Source organism: Emydura macquarii, unplaced genomic scaffold (assembly GCF_026122565.2).
Source record: "Emydura macquarii macquarii isolate MOO-44397 ecotype Brisbane River unplaced genomic scaffold, CSIRO-AGI_Emac_v2 contig_18, whole genome shotgun sequence".
NCBI lineage: Eukaryota > Metazoa > Chordata > Testudines > Chelidae > Emydura > Emydura macquarii.
Window position 1 is genome coordinate 2,103,225 of NW_027130155.1, and position 21,690 is coordinate 2,124,914.

The 21,690-nt window shown below is 39.6% G+C and overlaps 1 long non-coding RNA gene across 1 annotated transcript in view; it reads right to left on the bottom strand.

Annotated features, from left to right (window-relative positions):
* LOC137144584 (uncharacterized) overlaps positions 1 to 6,608 on the bottom strand; it is a 55,086-nt gene extending 48,478 nt beyond the window's left edge. The window contains exon 1 of the long non-coding RNA XR_010917510.1: positions 6,459 to 6,608. This is a non-coding gene — a long non-coding RNA (uncharacterized lncRNA). The remainder of the gene's footprint in view (positions 1 to 6,458) is intronic.
* Between the last annotated feature and the right edge of the window lie 15,082 nt (positions 6,609 to 21,690).

The following is a 21,690-nucleotide window of genomic DNA, read 5'->3' on the forward strand; positions in this document are numbered from 1 at the left end:
AGTATCTAAACTTAATGTTTATTTATTAAACTCACCCAAGGGACTGTACACAAACTCAGAGGAAACTTTGAGGATAACCACAGCACATCTGAACAAAGCAAGAATAATTACATAGAGCAGCATTGACACATTAAAAAAAAAAAAAAAAAGTAAATCTAAATCCTTCAAGATTCTCCCCATATAAAACAACCAACCCTTCTGTAAATTCAAAGATGCGTGTCACCCATTACACATCACAAGCTCCAGAAATATTTAGCACCAGCAATGTGCACACTCCCCACAACACCAGTTTATTAATAAAGTGTCATGAAGACATCAGTTTTATCCCAACAACAGTACAAGCTTGACTGAAACATCTCATGATGGTCTCATCCACCAATGAAAGTTTGCAACTGAATAGCTCCAAGGTTCTCCTGATTAGGGAGTGTTTTATTCCATTCAAAAGAAGGGGCCCTAAACTAGCTTCCCTGGCAGAGTACAGAAGACTGTTCTTTGCTCCATTACCATCAGGGCTCTCTTGGATATGGCTTTGGAATTGGACAGATACTTCATTCTGGATGGCACACACCCTAAAGATGCCTCTTTTTTTAAAAACGTCTCTTATTTATCTAATAAGCTGGACACAGTCTGCAGAATATTAAAGATAACTCAGAATACAGTTTTAGTGTGTGAAAACTGCTCCTTTGTTCTGATTTGATATCCCACACATACAGTAAACAATGCAGCCAAAAAATCTGTTTACTCTATCAACCACGAAATGCTGTCATAGTCTTATTGGGGTGCCTGTGTATCTATTACAAACAAACTTTCTCAGAAGCAGACATTACAATTTATATCCATTTTGTTATTACCCCTCCACCCTATTTTTGTTCTCTTGACATTGGAAAGAATTTATGGAAACAAATATTTGGAAGAAAATACAATTGGAAATAATGTTAAGTGGACATTGAGCATGTGCGCTATTCAATACGTAAGGCCAGATCTGTTAAACCCTAACAATATTTAAGAGTTCATTTTTTAAAATGGCACCACATGTTATATGACAACCTCAAGATATATTGCTTTCCAGAATATTTTGGAAAAAACTCTATATTTGCATCAGTTTGAATCACTCAGCCTTTCAAGATTTCTGTAGTATTAACTAAACAGATGAAGTGATGATAGTTTAGACATGCATATAGAATATACAGTTTATTAGATGTATGGGAACTGGATTTTTCACCACCTGCTATCCCATGTGGAGCTTGCACTTCATGGTATACTAGTTTGAGAGAAGTTAATTTGATCTGGTTTGAAAATAAAAGTTGGATTCTATCTTACCATGCAATGGTACGAATAGAAGATATGTTATCAGAGGTAATTAGCTAATCAACAAACCTATCCCATAGAAGAATATAACTGATTTTTAGTAGTTCGCCAACACAATTCAGAAATATAGGCTAGTATCAGGGAAACAAAAAATACAGTTTGATTATTTCTTATTAACCTTCAGTATTTTCACATCAGTTTAGGCTAACTATATACTCTATTTAGCATATTTCATTTTCTTTCATGTTGCAATAGAAAACAAAAGAAAAAGCAGTGGCTTAACAACATTTTGCAGCTGAACTAAAACACAAAATGGCAGGCAGCCACAACACAAGTGGAGGAAGAGAGACTGCTCCCTGGACCAGGAAGAGAGTATTAGAGACCTTAGTGGAAAAGCTTTTGATACTGTTTCCCACAGTATTCTTATCAACAAGTTAAAGAAGTATGGGTTGGATGAACGGATTATAAGGTGGATAGAAAGATAGCTAGATCATCAGGCTCAACGGGTAGTGATCAATAGCTCGATGTCTAGTTGGCAGCTGGTAAGAAGCAGAGTGCTCCGGGGTCAGTGCTGGGGCCAGTTTTGGGCCCCCCAACCTCTGCAAGTTTGCAGATGACACTAAGCTGGGGGGAATGGTAGATACGCTGGAGGGAAGGGATAGGATACAGAGTGATCTAGACAAATTGGAGGATTGGGCCAAAAAAATTCTGATGAGGTTCAACAAGGACAAGTGCAGAGTTCTGCACTTAGGATGGAAGAATCCCATGCACTGCTACAGACTGTGGACCAACTGGCTAGGCAGCAGTTCTGCACAAAAAGACCTGGGGGTTACAGTGGACAAGAAGCTGGATATGAGTTAACAGTGTACCCTTACTGCCAAGAAGGCTAACGGTATGTTGGGCTGTATTAGTAGGAGCATTGACAGCAGATTGAGGAAAGTGATCATTCCCCTCTATTTGGCACTGGTGAGGCCGCATTTGGGCCCCCCCCCCCCCACCACTACAGAAAGGAAGTGGACAAATTGGAGAGAGTCCAGTGGAGGGCAACAAAATTGAGTAGGGAGCTGGAGCACAAGACTTATGAGGAGAGGCTGAGGGAACTAGGCTTCTTTAGCCTGCAGCAGAGAAGAACTGGGGGTGTGGAATAGCAGCCTTAAACTATCTGAAAAGGGGCTCCAAGGAGGATGGAGCTAGGTTGTTCCCAATGGTAGTAGATGACAGAACAAGGAGCAATGGTCTCAAGTTGCAGTGGGAGAGGTCTAGGTTGGATATTAGGAAAAACCTTTTCACTAGGAGGGTAGTGAAGCACTGGAATGGGTTACCTACAGAGGTGGTGGAATCTCCATCCTTAGAGGTTTTTAAGGCACTGGTTGACAAAGCCCTGGCTGGGATGGTTTAGTTGGGGTTGGTGCTGTTTTGAGCAGGGGACTAGATGACCTCCTGAGGTCCCACCCAACCCTAATCTTTTATGATTCTAATGTGGAGAAGAAGAATGGGAGTGGAACCAGGATGGAATGAGAGGTTAGGAAGTCATGGAGATATCTGTAGAGTTCATGCCCACTACAGGGAAGTATTCAGATTCAGAAGTAGAAAATATTTAACTTACAATAAGATAGTCATACAGAATAAACATGACATCTCCTTTTTGATACATAGTGATGTACATATACATGATATGCATGCTGTTTCCATGGAAAAATCCTTTCATAGACAGACATCTCAGTTCTGTGACTACTGTCCAAAGAATTAAGTAGTATAATAGCAAAATTACATGGCATTGTAAGTAGCATTCCACCATGCAGCTGTTTGGATAGTCTTTACTTTTAAGGTTAATAATCTTTTTTCCCCACTTGTATATTTTTAGTGAAAGTTGCAAAGCACTGTACAATAATGCCCATACTAATATGACAATACAATTATATAGTTGTCTGAAGAGTGACTTCTATAACATATTCTTCTACACCACCACTTTACCTTTTACAGTAAAAATACTGACTTCCATTGTCACTAATGATTTTTGCCCATAGAATAAGTATTAAACCTTTAGAAAGCAATATTGGGAGACAAATCATCAGCTAAAATTCTTCATAAATCATGTGTTAAGTAATAAGACCAAAGCAATAAAAAAAACACAGGGAAGCAGAGGTGAGGTTTTGAAAATTCAACTGAATTTCATTCAGCACAAATCAGAAGTATTATCTCCAAAAGTTATATAGCACTCAAGAGCAGATCTTAAAGGGTGCTGAGCACCCTCCAACTTCCACTGAATGACATGCAAGAGAGTGTCCAGCACCTTAAAGAATTGGGTCCTCAATGCACAAAGCATAAAAAGCAGCCATCAGGATTATCTGCCTCTGAGTTAAGGCTACAAACTCTGTGCAGCTGTCAGAATGCTGGAGATTGGTCATAGTCCTGGAAATGCTGGATGGCTCTGTTTCTTTGAGTTGTTCTGAGGTCAGATCCTTATTAGAAGCAGTAAGGTTTGGAAGCAGGCAGGAGAGTCTTAGGAAATCAGTGTAATTTGGAATATACATATCATTTAGAGATCTGATGGTATAATTAATTTAGTGCAGATTGAACACAGCAGAATTATAGCATTCGTGTGATAACTTATACATGTTTTCATTGGCATCAGTACAGCTTTCACAGAGCTTAGGAATGCTGGCGATTTACACATGTTTTGGATGAAGTATGAATCAAATGCATCTTGTGCTTACAGTGTTTTACATTACTCTAGATTATTCATCTGTCATGTTTGTTATTAAGTCACTACAGTTTACATTGCATTACTGCTAACAAGGAGATGTATTACAGAGCATATGAATGTCTTTCATGTTCCAGCAGGCGCAAAGAACATTGTTTTCCAATATTCCTCTAGAAAGATCACACCTTATAATCATTGTATACAGTATACCGTGTAAAATGATCCCCATTTATTTCATACAATAGATTGTGTCATTTAATTAATTTAGACTAAAGAAGAATGATCAGCATTTACTAACAACTTTTCCTTTGGGATTGTAAATGAAAAACTTTCATTTTATACAGCAGCCAGAGCAAGGAAAGTGCTTATGGAGATAAGGGTTGCCTGGAAATAAAAAATAGCCCACTGCCACAATTTGTTTTCAATATATATTGAGTTTATAAAATTGATCCAATATATCTTATGAAAATGGAATCTTCAGCACCACATAATATACTAAATTGATAAACTGAAGAAAATATTGACCATGTAAACATTTTTAAGAAAAAGATTCCAAAAGGGTGGGAATGTAAGGGTTTGTAGTTGGAAGTAAGAGGATGAAATTAAGGCAAATCAAGATGGAATAGTAGGAATATTGATGACAGAAATAATGGACTGTAGGAAAGTCTCTGTGGGGAAGTGGTGGAAGCCCCACTGCTGGACACATTTAGAACTAAACCAGACAAAACGCACTTGGGGGAAAAAAGAAACATTCAAGGGAATGATCTGTACAGGTTGGAATGGAGATTAACTAGCTGACCTACTAGGTTTCTTCGTTTTGATTTGAGATAAATACCTCTTTAATTTGTAATACATACTACACACTAGAGAGACTATGTACTAAATACCGTCAATTTCCCATGAAGGTAATGTATGCCAGCCACGTTCATATATAGTGATAAACATATCTGATTAGACAGCTGAAATTATATTACATGGATAATGCTTTCCTTTTAATCCTTGTGTTTCTTTAAAACAAGATATTTTTGGAAAAAGTATTTTCATTTGAAATGTTTATGGTGTATGAAGCAACATAACAATGATTGCCTGAAGTAGTACTGCATTTTAGCATTCTTGTCCCTGTAGAATCCATTTTTATATTATGGAAATTTCTGCAACCTTAGGCCATGAGTATTGAACAATTCTCACCTTTCACAGCTTCTCATTGACCTACAGTACAATATAGTTTTTTTTTTTTTTTTTTTTTTTTAACATAAAAGAATAATTGACAACCTCTATATTACTCCAAGAGATTGTTTATCTATGTGATAGAAAAGGTTTAAGCTTACAGTTAATTGGAAGTATATTATTGATGACAAATCTTCACTCAAACAGATGAAATAACTTTGTTCATTATATACTTTTAGATCATTTCAAAATTATGATTTCATTGGTTTCTTATAAGCTTCCAGATAGCACCATGATTTTTGTTTTCCAGAAATACCATTACAATCTTAGTTGATAAAACCAGATTGCAACAGAGCATGAAAGACTTTTAATGTGATGGCTGAATTTCCTACTCTGGGTGTTAATACATAATTATTCCAGGCTCTTCATACTCCTCAGCCCCTAGGTGCTGGGGAAGACACCCTGGCTGTTGGTCTTCAGACTTCTTCTGCAGATTTTGGAGAGGGGTTCAGTGATCATTAGGCCTGCAAATCCATGCCCTGTGATGCCATTGCAACTTTAGGTCCTTTTCCCCTGGCAATAGGGTGACCAGATGTTCTGATTTTATAGGGACAGTCCTGACATTAGGGGCTTTGTCTCATATAGGTGCCTATTACCCCTCACCCCCGTCCTGATTTTTTGCACTTGCTATCTGATCACCCTATCTGGCAATACAGCACCCCAACTAGGGGTCTCCCACCACTAGGCATCCAAAGCTTCACTCAGCAATAGAGGACGACATTCTAATGTGTGGAGCAGGTAAACGTGTGGACAAGTTAAAAGCAGACTCATCAGCATTAACCTGAACTAGAATTTCATCAGTGGAAGTAATTTCATCAGTGGGGGTGGGAAGTATTGCTGAGAATACTGACTAACCCCACCCGCTCCCTCATCCAACCCATCTTTCCTCCATAAATGCAGGTGCCAAAGTCATAAAGGCCAAACCAGAAAGATCAATAGTTCCCATGCTGTCTGACATCCCATCATTGCACTATCCTGGCACCGTCATCCTCAGCACTGACCCTAACAAACAAGATGTACCTTTTTATGATACAGCACTGTTTTTGAAGCTCCCAAAGGCTCTAGTCTAATTTATAATCAAAATAATATAGAATCTCCCCCAAAATCTTTATAAAACCCAGAGTATTGCAAAAAGCCTGAAGATATGTAATACTTACAGGATTATGGTATTAAAGTGGTGACTACCATACTTGCACAGTCTGTTTCTGATCATACTCACCCCTGTGAAAAATCATCATTCCTCTAAATTCAATGGGGTAAATCCATGTTTATGCCATTGTCAGATCAGTTTCCCACCTTCAGCTTCATTCTTTTGTCACAAGTATGTGAATCAGGCACATCACCCAAAAAGTCCTTGGAGTTACATCAGTTTTATACTAGTGTAAATGAGAAGGGGAAAAATTTTTTTTTAAAAATAAAAGTCAGTCCTTTGGTCTCTGAAAGTCAAAAAAGAGTCATTTCATACCTTTGAATGAAGGTATCCTAGGTAAACTAGAAAGCATTTAATATATTGCTTCACATGCTGGTGATCTGTACACCAGATATCATGCTAATATTGCAAACCTTTATTGTATTTTATACCTTGCTCTTATTTTTTCCACAGATTTATATCTACATACATTTACTGTAAGCACTATTTTCAGCATACATTAGTGAACTATTTTCATCACGAGTAGCATAACTTCTCTTTCCAAAACATAATTATTCTCCTTGGGAAGGATAATGTGCATCAGAGACACAGTTTAGCCTCCTCAATGCTCTTCAGTAAATTAGCTGTGGAAAATCTTTCATTGCAGCCTTCAATATTTGTAGTATTTAAATATAACCACACAGCTTTCATATGATATAATAAAAGATTCTCATCTGTATTACTGAGTTCAACATGAGTGGTTTGCCTCTCAAATGTATTCTAGTTCATTTCATATTTAGTGATTCAATAATAGCTTAAATTGTATATTGAGGTCAAGTACTGATATTGATCCATTTAAACATAAACACTGCTATTAATTAGAGATGGGGTTAAATTGGAATACCTGGTCCATCTGAGGTCCTGCAAGTTCCACCAGAATATCGAAAGAGGGCTACAAGAGGGTGGGGTAGGTGATTTCACAACAAAGAAACTAGTTTAAAAGTAACTTTTACTTGCTAGAATAAGTGTTGCTTTAAAAGTATTCATCATATACCTTGGTATGAAGGAAGAAGCTTTCTTCTTCCTACAAAGGATCAGAAGAGGGAGAGGAGGTAGAGAACAGTGAGGGGATAGGAAATAGCTTGTACCTAAAATGTACATGAAAAATGCCTTCCTTCTCTCCTGCTCATGTGTTAGGTTATTCTGGACACTCCTACCAGCAAATGGAGACAGAAAAAATAAACTAATGTGAAGAGGCGCAGTTCGTTTCCTGTCTCCTGATAGGTGAAATAGTTTGCTCTAACTGATCCAAGTTTTAGTGAGTTTTTACTTTTTCATTGTGATGTTTCAGGCTTTCACAGTCTTTTAGACAGCCCACTGAGACCAGGTTGCCAGGCAGCGGTACATGAAGTTCCAGGTGCTAAGAGGGAGAAGTTATCATAAGCTTCAGTGATGAAGTAAGTGTCAGAAGGAGCTACACTATAGCTGCGATCACAGGTCATATTTCTGAGGCAGGCCATGATAGGGGAAGAGAGAGCAATGGACTCTCTCCTACCCCTCATATCAACAGATATTTTCCGGTTTTCTTGTTCACACTTTGGTCAAAAACTTCCCCTCTGTTTAGGGGACCTCAAGCTACAAAGAGTCTCACTGAAGTATTAGATTTTCATCTACCAGTGAAAAATGCCTCTGCTGAAGGAAGTAATTTCTGAAGCTGTTGGTAGTGCCCAGGTGAAAGGCTCTCTCAATTAATAGCAAGTTTAAAAAAGTCCGGCCAACATGCAAGTCTAGTGCTTATGATAGAAGAACAGCTGAAAGAAGAAGTCTGTGCAATTATCATAGAATCATAGAATATTAGAGTTGGAAGGGACCTCAGGAGGTCATCTAGTCCAACCCCCTGCTCAAAGCAGGACTAACCTCAGCTATATCATCCCAACCAGGGCTTTGTCAAGCCTCAGCTTAAAAACCTCTAAGGATGGAGATTCCACCACCTCCCTAGGTAACCCATTCCAGTGCTTCACCACCCTCCTAGTAAAAAACTTCTTCCTAATGTCTAACCTAGACCTCCCGCCCTGCAACTTAAGACCGTTGCTCCTTGTTCTGTCATCTGCCACCACCGAGAACAGCCTAGCCCCATCCTCCCTGGAACCCCCTTTCAGGTAGTTAAAGGCTGCTATCAAATCCCCCCTCACTCTTCTCTTTTGCAGGCTAAAGAAGCCTAGTTCCCTCAGCCTCTCCTCATAAGTCCTGTGCTCCAGCCCCCTAATCATTTTTGTTGCCCTCCACTGGACTCTCTCCAACTTGTCCACATCCTTTTTGTAGTGGGGGGCCCAAAACTGGACACAATATTCTAAATGCGGCCTCACCAATGCCGAATAGAGGGGAATAATCACTTCCCGTGACCTGCTGGCAATGTCCCTCCTAATGCAGCCCAATATGCTATTAGCCTTCTTGACAACCCTGGCACACTGCTGACTCATATCCAGCTTTTTATCCACTGTTACCCCCAGGTCCTTTTCTGCAGAGCTGCTGCCCAGCTCGTCGGTCCCCAGTCTATAGCTCTGCATGGGATTCTTCCTTCTTAAGTGGAAGACTCTGCACTTGTCTTTGTTGAACCTCATTAGATTTCTTTTGGCCTAATCCTCCAGTTTGTTTAGGTCACTCTGTATCCTATCCCTACCTTCCAGGGTATCTACCACTCCCCCCAGCTTAGTGTCGTCCGCAAACTTGCTGAGGGTGCAATCTACCCCATCTTCCAGATCATTAATAAAGATGTTGAACAAAACCAGCCCCAGGACCGACCCCTGGGGCACTCCGCTTGTGACCGGTTGCCAGCTAGACATGGAGCCATTGACCACTACTCGTTGAGCCCTATGCTCTAGCCAGTTCTCTATCCATTTTATAGTCCATTCATCCAACCCATACTTCTTTAACTTGCTGATAAGAATACTGTGAGAGACAGTATCAAAAGCTTTGCTAAAGTCAAGGTATATCACATCCACCACTTTTCCCACATCCACAGAGCCAGTCACCTCTTCATAGAAAGCAATCAGGTTGGTCAGGCATGACTTTCCCTTGGTGAATCCATGTTGACTGTTCCTGATCACCTTCCTCTCTTCCAAGTGCCTTAAAATGGATTCCTTAAGGACCTGCTCCATGATTTTTCCAAGGATTGAGGTGAGGCTGACCGGTCTGTAGTTCCCTGGATCCTCTTTCCTCCCTTTTTTGAAGATGGGCACTATATTTGCTTTTTTCCAGTCCTCAGGGACCTCCCCCTGTTGCCACGAGCAATTAGCAGCTGGGAGATTCCAAACAAGTTATTAAAATCTTGGGCAAGAATTCTGGACATTGTAAATAATTTTGGAAGCACTGCACAGAAATATTTAATGGTACTCAGCCTCTCCACACCAACTGCTTGGGCACACAGAGCATTTTATACATAGGAATGCTGTGCTGCTGCATTCAAAACATCAGAACAAATGACGCCATGAACAGTGGAAAACATGGCCTGTGTTGCTTTCATGGTTTGCATGCTAGACGTAACACCTCAGAGGAGCAGATGTAAGAAATTCCAGTGGAGGCTGTATTCATGATGGTTACACATCCTGAGATCAAGTAAGAACAAGTAGTCATGACCACAATCAGGAAGCTGGTACAGTCACTACAGGCTACTCTGCATCTAGCTATTCAAGCACTGCACCAAGTAAACTAACAAGAAATAAGTGGCAACATCACCAGAAAATGTTCTCCAGATTTCCATTCTCCAAAATAAGGATTTTGAGACACAGAAAAAGCTACTATGCAAGTTATGAGGCTACAGAACCATATCTACTACTGTTGCATTTTACTGCCCTAAAGAGTAAAATAAAGCTACTTGAAGAAAAGCAGAAGAGTAAATATAAAGTATTTAAATTGCAGCTGAACTATGGGGTTTTGAAAACATGTATTGCAAAGGAACTAGAAATAGTGGGGAAAGAGTCAGTAAAAGTGAGGTGTCTGGACCAGGTGGTAAACATCACTGTTCAGGTATTAAAAGTTCCTGTTCTTTTGAGCAGAAATTGGATGCAGAAGTGAAATATAAACTGATCAAGAGAAATTCAGTGACCTAGTACAGGAATTCTGTGCTCAGTATAGCTTTGTGCTCCTACCAGAAATGGCTTCCATTGGCATTATTGAGGCAAAATTGTTTATTTCAGAAAAAAGCCATTCTAAAAAGTTATAAATGTACTATCCTTACACATTGAAGGATACAGTGAATCAGAAATTCCAGGAATTAGAAAGTGAAGGGAAAGTCTGTCTCCTCCTGCTGCTGCTCAGATTAAATGGGTCACACCTTGTGTGCACTAGAGATGGGGAGTTGAGAATTATTAGCGGTACAAACAACCTTCACTAAGGAGTCACAGGAATCCTTTCCAAAAACTCCCTATTTGTTTACACTCTTAAGAGAAAAACATTCACCCCGTTAGGTTTAGTCTTACTAGGAAATGGCAGTGGATACAAATCTAAATAGTTCCTTGCCACGAAGGCATTAAAAGGATTATTCCTGCACATCATGATATCTTCTGACATGGCTAGTGCACCAGCACTTTTCCAGTTACTATGGACCATATATTGCCAGCGCTATGAGGAGTTATATTTGACTTTAAGGACAGAGAACGTAGCATGGAAAATTTGCTGGGAGCAGGGGTTGCTGTCTCAAAGGAAGCTAACTAGGGGGCATGTGTAACTGGGTAGTTTCTATGCCAAAGTATCAGGAAAGGATTACAGTAACCATGCAAGCTAAGAGGCCTACTTTAATTTGATTCAGAGGTTTCCAGTTTCAGCTGTAGAGTTTGCAATATGGCTTTCTTAGAGACACTCCACCCCGGGATTATTTGCGTATTTAATGAGGATAGCTGCAGAAAAGTCCATTCCATTTAGTTGACTAAATAGCCGCAATTTACATACTGTAGGCCATGTTTTGATCAGGTTGCATGGGGTTCAAGTTAGTGCAGCATTTGGTCCAAAGTGTTTACTTTGCATCCTGTTCACAAATAATGAAAAGCTTTTGCCATTATGCTTTCCAGCCTAATATTCAAAAGTGCTTTACAAATAGGGAAAGTATTACTTGAATTTTACAGATGGGAAAAGAGAGAAGCAGAGCAGTTAAGTAACTTACCGAAGATCACACAGCAGCTCAGTAGCAGAGCTGGGAATAGGACCCAAGTCGCTAGACTCAGTGTCCTGTGCCTTATTTATTAAAATCTACTCTAATTCTATTGCCTTTTCTTGTGTGATGGCTGCTTCATGTAAATTATCGAAAAGAACAAGAATGATAATGGGCAGTGTTTGCCACTAATGACACTGTCTTTTGACTGCATCATCTGCATCTATGTCACTATATAATAATGCAGAATTTATTATTTTTATAAGTCCCAACAATTTGCAAGACAATAAATCTCGCCATAGTAACAACATACACTCTTAAATAAGCGGATTAAAAACACAACAACCCAGACAACACGGGAAAATTGCTTTTTCTAAAATTATAGCTATGTCCTGCCAACAAACTTTGGAGCAGCCACTTTTGCTGGCTATTTCATTCCATCCTGTTGGAAGCTTCAGGTATTTCTAAAAACACAGATGACTAGAACTGCTGCAAATTTTGACATTTTATCCAAGATAAGGACTATAATAACTTTCCCACTGCTTTTTGGAGGATCTTGTTAGATTTTTAAATTTTTTTCATGATTACATACTCCTGCCTCAAAGCAAGAATGTCAGTAAAATAATGTTTAAGTAAATGTTACACAATGAGATTTTAATGGCAGGCAGAGCATAAGTCCCATCCATTCCTTTGGGGGTAGGGCTATGAAATCATTATTGAAACAGAATTGCATAGCTGAATAGGTCAGTGGTCCATCTGTTGGAGTAGAAGAAGGCAAAAAGAACTAATATGCCTATTTGTTCAATGTTATTACATAAAGGAAAATATCTTCCTGATCACAGCATGTGATTAGTTTGTGCCCTGCAGCATCTGAATAGATAGCCTGTATCATTTTATATTAGCTAACGTAATGGCAGATTCTGATCTCATCCATATAAGTGTCCTATCCTTCTTTGAATCATATGTTGGATAATGTTTGGCAAATATTTGCAGACAGATATAACTGTATGTCCTGAGATACATCAGGAAGAATATGTTTTTTCAAAGCTAAGCTCCATTATGCACTCGTCCTAGTTGTGGACGTTACCTCCTTGTTTGCATACGATTGTCCAATTTACCTTCACCAGGAATGTCTGTTTTCCCAGAGTTCTGGGATCATCCCTCCCTCAGGAATCCAAAATCAAAATTGCTCCAAAAAACCTCTGAGGGTCACTGTTTGCACCCTTTAATTATGGAAAGCAACAGTAGAGGTCATTATAATAAACCACAAAGGTATTAATTATCACACTTGTATCAGAAGCAGCCTTTACCTTTTTAGTCTGAACCTCAGATATTATCTTATCTTCTCTTTTCCCATTGTTAAGTTGCCATGCCATTAGCCTTCTGGGTTTATTCCCATGGTCCTACAATTTGGCTCTAGGTCTCATCATCATGTGCTCTGTTTGTTCAGCCTGGATGAGTGAAAGTTATTGCCTCAGAGCCAATAGCGATTCAAAGCCCTGACTGTCTTATGTCTCAGCATGCTTAATCCAGCTGCTCAAACTGTATCTTTAGTTCTTTCCACTGTTGTGTTTGCTTTCCTCTTTTGCTAATTTATGAGCTATGAAATGGTCTTTTTAGAAGGCCTTAATTGAGGCCCAATTAAAATCATAGGTAAGCCTTTCATTTATTCATTCTTTAACATTGTAAAGGACAGAGTCTTGCCTCTTCTTCTGTGAATGAGAAATCTGGGTGGATGGGAGAGGCCCTCTTCTGAGTCCTCTCCCAGGTCTCCCCGCCCGACCTCCCTGCCCCACAGACCTGCAAGAGTGTCTCAGAGATTGGCTGAGGAAGAAAGGCTGCTTTACAAGACATCATTCCATCCTCAGCCCTTTGGGGATTCCAGGCATAAGTTACTAATGACCCCATAGACACTAGACTTACACCAGTTCCCCACACTGCAATGTGACCCCCTGAATGGGTTGAGAGGGCTGAGAGCAGTGGTGGTCTGGGGTACCCCAGGAGCATGACTCCTGCAGCAAACATAGATTGTCTGTGAGGGACACAAAGCCTCAGACCTTGCAACATCACAACACCACAGGTCAAATCCCACCTCTTTCCCCTTCTATGGGGCTGGGACCCAGACTCTATCCTAAAGAGAATTGATCAAGTGGAAATTCTACTATGCAAAATTGGAATTGTCCATAGACAGGGTGACATACAATTTAGGGGCAGTTCATCTCTTAGGTAAGCAACACAGAGTTCAGTGACCATTTTGAAGTTCCTGTCATGGTATCTCCACTCAAACGTTATTAGACTGATGAAACAAGTGAATTAAGCATGCAAAGCACTTGCACATCAGGCTACTTGAGATTCAAGCAATAATCCTTAATGCTAAAGCTAATATATGGCAAGAGAGTTAAAGCTGTAGCCTTTAACAACACAATTGAAATCTCACTGTGCTGTCTGTTCATGAAACTGTCTTTAAATGATGCTCCCAGGCTGGGAGCACTTCCCTGAAACACCAGACTGCAAAAGAACATCTTATTCCTTTCCAAAGATTTGTAAGACCTCACAGCATCCTAGGCAGCACGTGGTCTGAGCACAGCTGTATCTTACACCAGACAGGCAGGACATAGATCTGAATAGTGTGAGAGTCTGAAAGGTCTCACTCCACAGCAAAGTGGCATTACTGAACTGGAAGCTCCAGCAACCCAATTAGCAGGTCTCTCAGTTTGTTCAGGGATATCCAGGTTCTCTCAGAGCATTACACTCTACATTGACTACACCATGCCAAGGGAGTAGATTATTGCCAATGTGGGACCCAACAAGGTGAAGTAGCCACAAGAGCTTTTTAAAAACTGTCCTGTAACCAAGTCTTTTCAATGACTGAGATCAATAAAGATTTGCCAGTTTATGGTCACTGGACATTGTCTTGATTCCTTGATGTTCCTTTCTGTGGGCAATATTGCCCCGCTGTTTATTTGCCTTCTTGCCAAGACTTGCAACATTTATTTATTACATAAAAATCACACACATCCTTGCCTCCTCTCCCTCCCACAGAGTTAACCCCCAGCTATTACCAAACTTTCTTAAGGAAGGCTACCACGTCAGAAATTAACCAGTTACACAAGTACTATAAAGCTGCCAAGCAAGTTTTCTTTCAGTCATACCTGCCAAAAAATTAAGGTAACTTCATTTATATCATATTTAAATTTAAAAAAAAATGAAGGAGCTGTAGAGTCACATCTGGTACCTGTAGAGAACACAGTAGATACTAATACTCTTGGTTACAGGTGCAATTATTTTAAATCCACATGATACAAGATATTCTATATCCTCAAGAATACACATGGCTATATTTTATCAAAAGTTTCCAGCAATATGCCCCAAGGATGATACGTGATTGGTATATTCATGTCACTAGAACTTGAATGTGAATTTATGTACACAATAAAAAATACAAAAATATATCCTCTTCAGTCGATCTCATCCACCAGTCTCTTTTGTCTCTCAATACCACTTCTCTGTTTTTCCACTTTGTTCTTTTCAGTCTTCCTATATATCGTCCGCATCATTCCTTTCTCCTCTTAAGTTCTTCCTGACCTCTCCCGAACAAAAATACTTTAAATGGAAAAGAACCCACTCAAAAAAAAGAAAGAGGAAAAAAAAAGCACTGGCATAAGGAGACAAAGAAAGGGGCATAATTAAAATGTCTCTTATTACATTTATCCTGAGATAGGAAAGTGCTGTTAAAAACCTACTCCATTTTAAAGGATTTTCAGTTTCATAAACAAAACATTTGCTCCTCAAAGTACACAAAGTCACATATTCATTGCAGTGGTTAATTTGTGCCAGGGCTTGCCAGGGCTAAGCCTTGCACCTCTAGGCTTGCCATCTCAGTTATGAAAGTAAAATAATTGCTTGAGCCCTGGCACCTCTCTCATTACAAAGCACTGGTTCATTGTTATGCTCTTTTGATGCTGTAGGTGACACAGAACACTCCTGGTATGTTCCTACAACATATCAAGATCCCAAGACTTCCTGCCATGGGGGTATGTGGATTTTCTTTAACCATATGAGGATTCCAGGCACAATTTTATTCCAACTTGCCTAACGTAAGAACTTGAGTCTGGATTCCATCCCTTTAAATAGCTGCCTTAAAAGGTAATTGATTGTTCTGCAAAGTGTCACGTAACTCCTAGCATAAGCAGACACAATGGCTTACTAGCAGCTTTTCTGTTTTGATGCCTGCAACTTCACCTACAGTATCTTAAGCTGAGTTGGGACCAGAGACAAAAGGATGGCTCTTCTGAAACAATGGTAAATCTAAGAGCCATTTTGGAAGCATCTGCATTACTACCTGCTTCTCTAGATGGAATATTAAAGGTTCAATTCTCACCTCACATCACTTTTGGAGTGGGTTAATTCTATTGACTTCAAAAGAAGTTACTCTGCATTTACTTCATTGTAGGATAGATCAGACCCAACCATGAAGTTTGGAAAAGAGACCGTGATAAGATCTGTTCTTCTTTTGGTAACTAAAAACTTATATGAGCAAGAAGTGTCAGCTTTAAGATTCATCTTAGTTATATTACCAAACTAAAATAATTTGTCAGTTCTCCTATGGTTAGACGGTAACAATTATAAAAAAAATAATTCAAGTTAGAAGAGTACAACTGCTCAAGAACTCCAATATAGACATGCATACATAGCGGGCAGAGCAGCACATTTAACTCCAAACAATTTGGAGAAAAGCCCTGAAGTGGGCATTCTGATTGCTTAAAGCAGTAGATAATCAATGAACGAGTCAAAAATTAGAAATTGCAGCATCTTTAACACTCATTTTGCATCTAATGCCCAAGAAAAGAAAACAATGGGGGTTGGGTGCGGAGAATGTGAAATGAGAGAATCAGCTCAGCATTCAAAGAGTAAGTGTAGCCTCAAGTGACAAATCTGACATAAATACAAAGACAAGACAAGACAAACAAAACCCACTTTGCAGAAGTTTCAGAGCTTATCTATTATTGTCAAGAGTTTCTTTAAGTATAAACATCATAAGCAATTCAGAAAACTGGCAGGTTACCTCAGATACTATTTCTATATCTTAAGAATATCCTTTCCTGAAAGCATCAACAGCACACAAAAATCTTTGACTACAATATTTATCGCACTGAAAACTTGCTTGGCTTTGTGACAGTTCCTTTACATAAACATAAAAGAATTCACATTTTCCCCCATTATGTGGTACCAAAAATCACATTAGCAGCTAGTGGAACAGCATTTAATGTATGTCTATACCCTACATTTGTTTTTTTAAACTATAAAATGATTTATTGAAAAAAATGTGCTTAAAATAAAATACATCTTGAAATCTCTGCTGAGAGCATCTTCATGAAGCAGCATTAGTAGTAGTTAGTAGGAATTATATTTTTGTCAGCCACATTGTGATCTGATTCACAAGTAAAATAATTTGTCTCTTAGGAATAGAAGATTGAACTGATATAGGCATACACAAAGAAGAGTAGAAAAAGAAAGTGTGTTCTGAAGTTAAATATTTCTTATGAAATATTGTAATATTCAAAATTAAAAAGAAATCTTATATATGTATTTGAACTAGAGATGGGACTGAAGGCCCAGAGACTTGGTGTAGTTCAGATTCCTATCCAAATGACTATAGCAGTCCTGTGTCTAATTTGAACCAGATGTTGTGATCCAAATTTAGCAGTGGTGTAAACTGGTCAAAAAGTGTGCAGGTGTAACTTGCACTGATGAACTTGACATTCACTGGGTGAGGAGGATGTGTGTAATTTACAAAAGTGCAGAATAGGTGGCTGCAGCAGGTCACTTTTTTTTTTTTGGAGTCAATACAGAACCACTGCCCCACAACGGTGCTGGAACATAATGCTGCATCATCTAGGTGTGGTGTGACCAAGGTCTTTTAGATCCCATGGCACTTTGTCCCAGGATAGGGCCAATGTTCTGGTTAAATTCTAAGAAATTACTATGTGCCTACTTAAATTCTGCCCAGGGCGTCAGTTCAATATGGCAATCTTCAAATGGCTGTCCTGAACCTGTTGTGTTCCTTTGCTGCCAACTTCTGTCCCTGTGGTGTCTGCATTCAGTGGAGTCTTCTCTGGCTTCACCTCCTGCTGTTGAGTCAGGCATACTATGATGATTTTTACCCACTGCTGAAGATTGTCTGTGCGTGTGTCATATTCACCTCTCTGCTTTCAGCAACCTCCATTGGCTGCATTTCAGTTTTAGGTGAAGTGATTTCTGTATATACATAATTTGTAAAGCACTTTGGGATCATTTGGAATGGAAAGCACCATAAGAAAGTAATAACATTATAATGTATTGTTTCATTGAAAATAGAGCCTGGAAACTCCATTTTTCTCAAGTGGAAATATTTGCTTAAGAATGTGATAAATGCTAGCTTTGGGCATGTGCCCAAATCTCAGTGTGGGACTTAAATCCACAGTTGACCTTACGGTGTAGTGGTAAAAGTGCTACCCATATTTAATACAATTTATACCAGGAAAATAAGGGACTTACCATAGTGGTGGTGCAGGAATTTAGCATGGCAGAGGCTTCCTTTCATTTCTGTCTGTGAGAGTCATGCCCACAGAGGACAGTGGGCTATCAGGGTGCTACAGGTGCAAACAGGGATGTAAATGCTATGGTGAAAACCTCAAGATGCCAGGAGACCATCGGTATTGACAGATGTTTTGTGGCTAGGCAGATTGCACAGTGGAGGAGGGAAGTGGAAAGTTACCACCACTAAGGGGTTAGGGAACACAAGAAACTAACTCAGAACTGCTAGATTCTGTGCAGGAAAACAGCAGGCTATATTTCCTAGTAGGATTCCCCCAAAATTACTAATCCTGCTTTAAAATGTTACAGCTGACCTTGCTTGAAAAACAGGAGCCCAGTATTAATTATTTTCTGTCTTTAATTTTCAAGTCATATTCTTAACTGTTATCTTCTACCCTGTGCAGTTAGACCCAGAGTTGGTTTTGTTCAGACCTTCTATTCTTTCAGAGGAAATGAATCCAGCTGCTGACTAGGAGATGGGAATCATCAATAAATCCCACAGAATGATGATGGGCAGCTGCTGCTCATTCTCAGGCATCTTCCCACTTGGAGTTCTGCAAGAATCAATCTGGCCCTCACCTTTCTGCTAGATGAAACCTCCAGGAGAGGTGAGACTCCAGTACTGCTACTAACATACTTGCAAAATCAGCTTTTCATTCGCTGAGGAGATGTAACCAGTGACATCCGGGGGATGTCATAATACCTGGGAGAGGAGCTCCTGGATGAAAAACAGCTTGACTCAAGGAAGATCGAAGTGATGCTGGCAGGAAGAGGGAGACACTTTGGAGCTAACTGCCACCCTGATCAGGCCCATCCCTGAAGCCATCATCCCTTCAACTGTCAAAATAGGATCATCATAGAATTCATCACTGCTCCAGATAGAGACAGTAATAAGGAACAGCTTCCTCTACCTCTGGCTGGCTAGGAAACTGCAGACATAGTTTCCGGACTAGGACAAAGAACCATAATCCAAAGAATTATAGTTTCCTATGGAGTGATGAGTGGGTGGTAGGGGAAGAAGAAGAATAACGAATCTTTTTTTTTTTTTTTAAATCTCAAGAGTGTAAGCAGCTAAACTAAAGAACAGCAAGATCTGGGGTTTTATGGGACCTTAAATCTGGTAGTTTGGCACAAGAGAATGAGGACATATATAGGCTCTCAAAGACAATCTAAAAGTAATTACCATTACGACGCGAGGGGTTAACCCAACAACCCTTGGTGATGTTCTGTGGCTACTGTGCTGCTGCCACAGCTTAAAGGGCCACACATTAAGTTATTCATTGGGAGTTACCCAGAAGAAGAGCAGTACCATCCCAGCAACGGTAGAGATAGCACTCAAGGATACTCTGGTGGAGCTGGAAGGAAGGTGAGAAGAGGCACAGAGAATGAGAGCCACCGATTGTGCATTGTCAGTATGGGGTGTGAAATCTTTGCAACAACATTCAAATAGCTTAACTTCCAAACACATTACAGCAAACACAGAAATTGGTCCCATTTTCATAAACTTCATGCTAAATTAGCATTTTCAAGCAAAACAATATGCTGGTTTTGAGTAAAGTAAGCAAAATTGTGCATGGTTTTGCAGCAAAGTTACCATTTTTGTGGAAAAAAAAATTCAGAGGTGCAAGAGAAAACGAACAATTTCATGCCATTTCACATACCCTATCTCTTAGCCTGCTCCTCCTACTAAAATCCCCCACAGGGGCTACCTAATTCCCATAACAAGAGCCCTATAACAATGGAGGAATCTCCCCTCTTCACCTCGCAACTCTCCACAAACTCCTCAGCATCATGTAGAAGCAGCAGATACTTAATGGAACCCATAGATGTGCTCATAAAACACTTCACTCCCTCTTTTACCATAGCATCAGTGGGCAAACTAAGTTCACTTTGAGTAATAAGGTGGAAAGTTCTCCATCCAAAAACTTAATGGACACAATGCAAAAAAGTGTAAGAGATTTCGCCAATCGCAATGTATACTGCAAACTGATTTAATACCCAGCATCCACATCTCACCAACAGGTCTGGGTCTTGAACACCAAGAGATCTCACCAACAGGTCTGGGTCTTGAACACCAAGAGATCTCACCAACAGGTCTGGGTCTTGAACACCAAGAGATCTCACCAACAGGTCTGGGTCTTGAACAGCACCAGTTGCATGACAATTTTAAGCTTCAATCCTGTACATAGTTATATTGCTCGTGTTCAATGTTTTAATAACAGCTCTGTATCACTATTAGTGTAAAATACGCTCTGAGTAGCACAAGAAATCTATTGTGTTTACCATTTGGAGTGTGAGCATCCTGTTCTAGTAGAAACCAGCTTTGTGTTGCAAGTGAAGATGATACAGAATTGTACCATATGAAGTGAGACCCGGTGCTTTCTGGTACACCCCACCCATGTCATATGATTTCTGGTGGTACGAGGGTAACATAGTGAGGTCCTTATCAACCAGAGGTTATTCCATCAAAGGTCCTGAGGAATCTCATTCATAGAAGTGTTCCAGATATATGAAAACAGTGAGAAGTCATGGATTTAGACTCACTTTGCAAATCACTTAAATGCATTTTATCCATCCAAAACACTAAGGGAATCATTCACACAACCCAGAGAAAAAGCACTGCCTGTTCACAGTCTGCAAACAGAGGAAATGCAGTAAACAGAAACAAGTGTGGATATAATATTACACACAAGATAAAAGAGCTGGAATATTTTACTATTTTAATTATAAAAATAATTTGGGATGGTTCTGAACTGCAACATCTGGATCAGGGGGTCCCCAACATCTGGGGATTTCTGGATCAAGGTTTTTTGGTATAGGCTTCATCTTAATAGAGCTGATAAAAATCTTTTGAGCCCAATTCATGTAAAACTACTTAAATAACAAAGTCCTGAAAGAGCCATAAAGGGTTCAAGTAAGAATTTCATACCTGTAGGAGAAGGATCCTAGATTACATTGTGAACCAGTGGCTTTTGAAAAAAAAGGCAGGCAGATTGAGTAGGAGTCTACTATCAGATCGTAAGTAGGCTTTGATTTGAGAAGATTTACTATTTATATTACACCAACATACAGAGGCATCGATCAGAATCAGAGCCCCACTGCGCTAGCTGCTGTACAAACACATAAAAAACACTATTTAGTCATGTACCACTTCTGTCAAAAGATATTTGAGACTGGTTTCCTAGCTCATCAGCTTGAATTGTTTTGTGCCCCGCATTCAGGAGTGACCAGCGTTCTGGTAAAGCCACAAATGCTTTGGTAAAACAAGAGCAATTGAAATTACATTCCATCAACAATGAAAATGTCAAAAGCCAAGAACAAGAACTTTGCTGGATGGGATTCAGGGCAAAGTGCAGATACCATAAGTAAACGGAGCTCTGACATTTTTCCAGGTTCTAGCACATTAGGGGCTCAGTCTTGTTTCCACTGAAGTCTACGGTAAAACTCTCAATGACTTCTGTGGGATCAGGAAGCAGGAGAGAGCTGTAAGCCATTTGTGTAACTACTCTTCAAATCACTACAGTATAGTTAGCATCTTGTTCTCGCTGGTACCTTTTCCCTTTCAAAACAAGCATCACTGCAGAGAGACTGGCCCTTAAG